This window comes from Octopus sinensis, linkage group LG13, assembly GCF_006345805.1.
Source record: "Octopus sinensis linkage group LG13, ASM634580v1, whole genome shotgun sequence".
NCBI lineage: Eukaryota > Metazoa > Mollusca > Cephalopoda > Octopoda > Octopodidae > Octopus > Octopus sinensis.
In genome coordinates this window covers 31,690,739-31,698,167 of record NC_043009.1, presented here as the reverse complement: position 1 = coordinate 31,698,167, position 7,429 = coordinate 31,690,739, and the positions used below count along the sequence as shown (strand labels likewise).

General features: G+C 34.7%; 1 non-coding gene across 1 annotated transcript; it reads right to left on the bottom strand.

Annotated features, from left to right (window-relative positions):
• Positions 1–1,419: 1,419 nt before the first annotated feature.
• On the bottom strand, positions 1,420–1,538 carry LOC115218708. The gene has a single exon (XR_003882254.1). It is a non-coding gene; the product is annotated as a 5S ribosomal RNA (ribosomal RNA).
• Between the last annotated feature and the right edge of the window lie 5,891 nt (positions 1,539–7,429).

The window sequence follows — 7,429 nt, the reverse complement described above, 5'->3', positions numbered from 1 at the left end:
ACTGAGGGAAAATACTTGTGCAAATTGTATAACGGCTTAATTACACATAATTATATATGATGGTCTGTTCCAGTGCACCTCCCTTGCTATCGTCTGGGACCACACCTTTTCCATTCTATTTGCTGGTGCCATGAGTCCTTAAAATAAGATATAAGCTCTATTAAATGGTTGGCATTAAGAGTGGCATCCACTTATAGAAAAATCATGATTTAGCAACTAATGCTGTTAAGAATGTGTTAAGCAATTTGCATTGTAAAGTTCAAGTAGTCTGGTGCCAAAAAACACCAATAATTCTACTGCTACTGCCAAAAGAACAACCACAAGACAACCACATACAACACCTGCATACTGGCACCAATAGTCACACTGCTACTAATATGTTAAGAAAGTCAACTTGGTATTTAAGCTTAAGGTCACCTCATCTAAAACCAGAAGATGCATGTATTAAAAAGTTTGAATTATTATCCTTCTCTCGCAGTCAAATGGTCAAATTTGGATTTTATTTCCAAATGAATTCCTTTGTGATACTTATTCTGTGCTGAGTTACAAATAAACCCCAGTCGTTCTTTCTCCTTGAAGGTCAGGTCAGTGAACTTGTGACTGGATCTCTGAGAATCTGCCACCAATAATACACTTGTTCACACATTCTGTCGAAATGAAGCAATGTGGGCACCTCTGTGAAATCATGCAGTCATTTGACCTGATAGAAATAGCAACAAAACCTCTCTCAAAGGACACCTAATATTTTAGACTAAAACACATTGGATAACACATTCCTTAATTTCCTGCACATAAGAAGACAAGATGGATGTAGATGGAATGTGTTTCCTCAAAGATCTGTTAAATCAACCTGACCTATGCTTAAACAACAATAGCAACAACTTTGGGAGATAAAAAATAAGAGAGGAAAACAATTATGGTCAATCTAGAATATTCCACATTTTTCTTGGATTCTGAGTATTTGACTTAGATTTACTAAAAATAACCGTTACCAGACTTAGGCTCAGATTTACATTTATTGCAACTAATAAACCTTTCTTTTTATGTCAGTTGAAAGTTAACTGACCATTAACTAGATTTTCAATTGGTTGTAATCCAAATTTAAACTTAGTTTCGAGATAATAAACTGTAGCATAATATTTAATGTAGGTTCAAGATACGAAATGAAGTCTAGATTTTAATCTTGATTTGAAAATAACTGAGAGTAAACCAAGTTTAAGATAAGCTTAGTCTTTCGGCATTCAGATTACTCTGTCAAATCCAATGTTTATTTATTCACATTGGTTTAAATTAATCATGCATTATTTCATAGCTTTGGGATTTAAATGATGTGATTCATTTTCATTTTTTCATTTTCATTTAGTTTCAGCTCATGAGCTGTGGCCATGCTGGGGCACTGCCATTCAAAACGATATGTTACACTTACTGCACCTAGGTTTCCCAAGCGGTCACCCATCTAAGTACTAACTAGGCTCGACATTGCTTAACTTCGGTGATCGGACAAGAACCGGTGCTTTCAACATGATATGGCCGTAAGCTTGTTGATTGTTGATTTTTAGACTGAAATTGTAGGGCAGGTGTGAGGGGTCAGATCTGGTCACTTTGGATATAAACAGAAAGAACATTTTGGTTAAGTATGGTTGGTTTAATAGGTAAAAGTTTTTAAAAAACTAACTGTATGCTAGATTTTAACCAAGGTTCAGGACAATCAGTTCCACCAAATAAATAGTGCAAAATCTCTATAACAGATCCATATTTTGTTTAACTTTGTTGAACATTTGAGGTGCAGCTTCAGCATGGCTTAAGCTCTATTGGCTAAAATCAACTACAGAATTTGAAGAACTAAATAACAATAATGCAAATGACTTCAAAGAATGTTTTGATTGTGAAATTAAAAATCATCTCACTTCAATTATAGTTCTAATGCCATTTTAGAATGTCAGGAATTCTCCTTTATCCTTCACCTAAATCTAAATGAAAGACCTTCCTACCTAAATAAAAGATTTTCCTACCTTGAACCTAAACAAAATACAACAATTATATTTGACTTTGAATGCCAAGATCTTTGCTGGATTTTTTTCACTAAACTTTAATTAGTGCAAATCTTTTCGTTGCTTTTAATTTTTTTTCTCTTTTTTGTCTTTTAATAATGTTTACTTAAGTTTCTTAAAGTGTTCTTTGTTGATGGTCTTTTTTTTATTGTTATTATCTATTTTATTTTAACTAAATGGGTTACCAAAATATTTCTCGTCTGGTGGGCTTTTATACGCCATGTTAAGCAATGTTTGTCCAATCATTTCATCAATAAGATAGTTAATTGGCCTTTCGTAAAGCAAGAATTTATTCTGACAAACAGATGATCTTCAACTGTTGGTTTTTTTTTATTCAATTACCTCCCCACTCACTACCCCTTCCTCAACACACAAAAATATATTATTAGCAAATTGAATTTTAAATCTTTCTCAATCTCTCTTCTTAACTTTCTTTAATTCTCTCTCTCTCTCTCTCTCTCTCTCTCTCTCATTCACTCTTTTACAAACTCTTTCTATTTCTATTCTTGCCACCTTCTCTTTGCCTCATTGAATTTCCTTCATTCTATTCCTCGTTCTTATCACAATCTTTTCTCTTATTCCCCCCCCTGCCCTTCCCCATTTGCTCTCCTTCTATTATAAACCTCTCTCTCTTCCCCTTCTTTCTCTGTCTTCAATTGCTTCATTCCTCTTCCTCCTCTCTCTTTCTTTTGCTTTCTATCTTACTTTTTTCTTTTTCCATCTCATTTCTCTCTTTATCCCTCTTAACTTCTCTCTTTATTATGTTTATTTTTTCACACTCTTTTTTACTCTCTCTCTCTCTTTCTCTCTCTCTCCCCCCCTTCCCATCTTGCCACTCCCCTATTAAGCACAGTTGCGTTTCCAGTCTTGTTCCGACCTGACATCAAAAGTGTCCAACATCGAAGACTAACACAAGTAGAAATATTTATTTTTAGTTTAGGTTGTCTGAAGTCATTTTAAAATCTGTGTTTTTTTTTTTTACCTTAAGTGGACAACCCAACGAGACTGTAAGATTCCGACTGATTTTGTTTTCTCTGGCCGGCTTCGTTAGTTCTTCATCAGAAAGTTCTCAATATGATGTATCAGTAGCCAGGTTCTTTCTCTTGAAGATGTGCTTCATCTTTATCAGAAAAATGTAAGTTTAACTGAAGTCATCCACTTGGATGGGAAGAGTCTTCAGAAGGTTTAATCACTTAATGAAGCAATCCATAAACACGAAGCTTTTATTAAGGTCCAGTTAAACTCCCCAAAATTACGGAACATCTCTTTCGATTTTAATAAAGTCTCACAATATTGATTTATGCATTCCAGGTAACTTGAACATTTTGATAGGGATCAACAAAACACATAAACATGAAGTTTTTGTTAAGGCCCCAGTAAACTTCTAAAGACTATGGGAGACTTTATTCAATTTTAATAAAGACCCATTTACAACCCATTCACAGTGAATTAAGAATTTGATACAAATCGATGAATGAAATTTGGGAATGAAATAAGAACTGGGTTTGATGGATGGGAATTAAATTCCCCCCCCCCCACAAAACAATCCTGATAAACACAAACCATAACATGTTATTATTTCCAATGATCCATGTAAAGGTGTTAGCATGGCTGTGCTGGAATTTGAAAGCAATATGAAAGTTCTTGGAATTGATGCCTAAGGATGGCTTCTGTACAAATATAGAAACTTGATCGGCAATTTTGAGAGGAAGGATTTAGTTGACCCAATCAACCCCACGACATGACTGGTACTTAATTTGATCAAGTCTGGAGGGATGAAAGACAAAGTTGACCACAAAGGAATTCGAACTCACAGACTATATAGCCTGAACAAATACTGCAAGGCATTTTCCTTTGATGCTCTACCAATTCTGCCAGTTTATAAGGTGCCTAATTTTGGTAACAGAACAATAATTTTGTGAGGAGGACTTAGTTGATATCACTGACCCACAGTCCTTGAGTGGCTCTTTATTTTATTAACTCTGAAGGGATGAAAAGCAAAACTGACCTCAGCAGGATTTGAACTCAGAATCTTAAGAACTAGGACAAATAATAGCACAAAGCTTTCATTTCCAGTGTTCAACCAAATCTTCCAGCAAATGGTTAAAAGAATAATAATAACAAATTTCACATATTAGCCAAGAACCAATAAGAGGGGGCTTCTGCTATACAATTCCCTAAACTGCAAAATATACCAGGCATCCTTCAGATAAATTCCTGATTGTTCTGAAACTAATGGTAATTTGGTTTTAATTCCTATGATTCAGCAGACGATCTTGTAAAATAAACATGGATTGTCAGGACTTCAATATTCTTCAGTATTGATTAAACATGGATCTACATTTAATGGATCGAATTTTGGCCAGCAATCTTTTCTTTTTTTTTTTTGTGGGGGAAGATAAGTCGATGTAATTGACTCCAGGGCTTGACTTGTATTTATTTAATCGACCTCATTGGAATTAAGACACAGAACATAAAGACAGACAAAATGCCTCTCAGCACTTTGTTAATGATTCTGGCAGCTCATTGCTTTGTCCTAGAACTAAACTACTGGTTTCAAATGTGAGCACAAGGCCAACAATTTTAGGGGAGGGGCTAAGACGATTACATCAACCTCAATGCTCAACTGGTTCTTCTTCTTATTTTTTTTTACCCTGAAAGGATAAAAGACAAAATTGACTTTGGCAACATTCGAATTCAGCTTCATTTGGAAGACTCTCTGATATTTCAGTAAACATTTTTTTGTTCAAAACTCACCATTTTAACAGTAACTTTATTGCAAGGTTATTCCCCATTTTTCATGCCCTATACTTTTCAGCTAGGCTTCGTACATCATCATCATCATCTTTGTCATTGTCCCCATTATTATTGTTGTCGTCACGATCATCTTAGTCTTCTTTATCATACTTATTTTCATCATCTTCATCATTGTAAGAATCATCATCATCATCATCATCAGTATTGTCATAACCATCTTCATCATTGTTGTCATCATCCTCCTCATCAACATCATCATCAAAATCGTCACCCTCCTCCACATCATCATCTTCAATGACATCCTTCTCCTTGTCTGAAAGTCAGCTTCTTGAGATAAGCTATCACCACTTCTTCCCAAATATTCCTTAGTCTTTCTTTCTTTTGGCATCTTCTCCCCCAAACTCTGATTCCTCTCATATTCTGGTTTTCTCTCTTCTCATTTCCACCCTGCCATTTATGTATATTGGTTTCAAATTTTGGTACAAGGCCAGTAATTTTGGGGTTGTTGGGTGGGGGCTGGTCAATAACATCAACCCCAGTGCTCTACTGGTGCTTATCTTATTGACAATGTAAAAGCTGACCAAGGTAGAATTTGAACCCAGAATGTAAAGACAGCTGAAATGTGGCTAAGCATTTTCCCCAGCATGCTAACAGTTCTGCCAGCTTGCTGTCTATCAGCCATTTATCTATACTAACATCTCACAACCTCAATGCATTCCAAGGTAAACAATTTATAATTTATCTTATCTGGATCACCGCTAGATGGCAGATAAAAATTACAGTTTCTGCTTTGAAGAACAACTAAGCCCTTCCACTACTATCACTGCATTTTCATTCCTTAAATATTTACCAAATAACCTGAGAAACATACCCATTTGAACCTGTTACCTCTGGTCTGGTAGCATATGATTTTAGGGCTTTACTACCCCAACCCTCCTGCCATCATATCTCTTGCAACTGTTTGAGCATCTCTGTCATTCTAGATTTCTTGTTTTTTTCTCCGATAAATGGCAACATTTTAATGGTTAATGGAAGAAAATTGTAAACAGTGATGAACATAAAACTGTTAATACTAATGGCAATGATGGAAGTGAACTGTTGAATCAGTCGGGATGGACTGCAGGCTGGACTTCAATTGGAATTGCAATGGGTTACCTACCCCTGTACCCCTGTCATTTCTGCTGATTACATGACCAGGTGACCAATTAAAAATAATTTGTATGGCATTTTTTATTCTTTTTTATTGAACCAAGGGACATTAGTTCTTCCTAGGTTCCTTCTAAATCTGCTGAATCATTCCAATCTCAAGTGCCCACCTTACTCTACATTGCTGATGTCTCATTTAACCAGGAAAAAAAAAACACCGTTTACAAAATGGGATTCAATCCCCAACAGACGAAATATAATAACGATGATGATGATGATGATGAAGATGATGATTATAATAATAATAACAATAATGACGATAACAATAATAATAATAATAATAATAATAATAATAATAAAATAATAATAATAATGATAATGATAATAATAACAATAATAATAACAACAACAACAATAATAATAACGATAATAATAATAATAATAACGATAATAATAATAATAATAATAATAATAATAATAATAATAATAATAATAATAATAATAACGATAATAATAATAATAATGACCAAACAATTCCCGAGATCAAAGAAACTAGAAGGATAAAGTGATTTTTATTTTACGTTCTTGCCAAAGCTGAAAGCGTTGTTTCAAATAAACTAATAATATTCCATTAAAACCATTCTAAAAGGGACCAATTCTAATAAAACAGGCAACTCACAAGATTTGATTATTTATTGCAGTTTACATTATTTTATTTGTTTGTTTATTTACTTAATTTGTATGTATATATTTGTTGATTGTATTATATTTTTCCAGCAATTTTACGTTTCCACAGAACCACTACTAAACACACCTCCGTCTTCCAGACACATGTGTGACGTTGTGTTTTGGGATCGTAGGAGTCTGTTTGCAAAGTACATTAGCCATGTTTTGTTATGGGATTTGAAGTTTGTTTTCCGTTTTTTCATGGAATTTTTGCTTTGGTTTTTCAAGTGTTATTTTAAATGTTTTGTCTGTTAAGTGGAGTATATACAATGTGTGTGTTGTGTTGTTTTATTGGTTGTTGTTTGTACTTCATATGATGTTGCATGATTCAGCGTCTGACAGTGACTGTGAAGTGTGCGTGGGTGGTGAGATGTTCATTAGTGTTGACCATTGAGCGTGGAAGTTGCTGCTGATGTAGCATTGGCCAGGGGTTATGTAAGAACACGTGTTATGATACTTTACTATACCTTCTCTCTTTTACTTGTTTCAGTCATTAGACTGCGGCCATGTTGGGGCACCACCTCAAAGAATTTTAGTTGTGCAAATCAACCTCAGTACTTTTTTTAAAAATCCTTTTGAATCACTTTTGCCAAACTTCTAAGTTACAGGGACGTAAATGTACCAACACCGGTTGTCAAGCAGTGGTGGGGAACAAATGCGGACACACACATAAATATATATGAGAAGCTTCTTTTAGTTTCTGTCTACCCAATCCCCCCACAAGGCTTTGATTGCCCTGAGGCCATAGT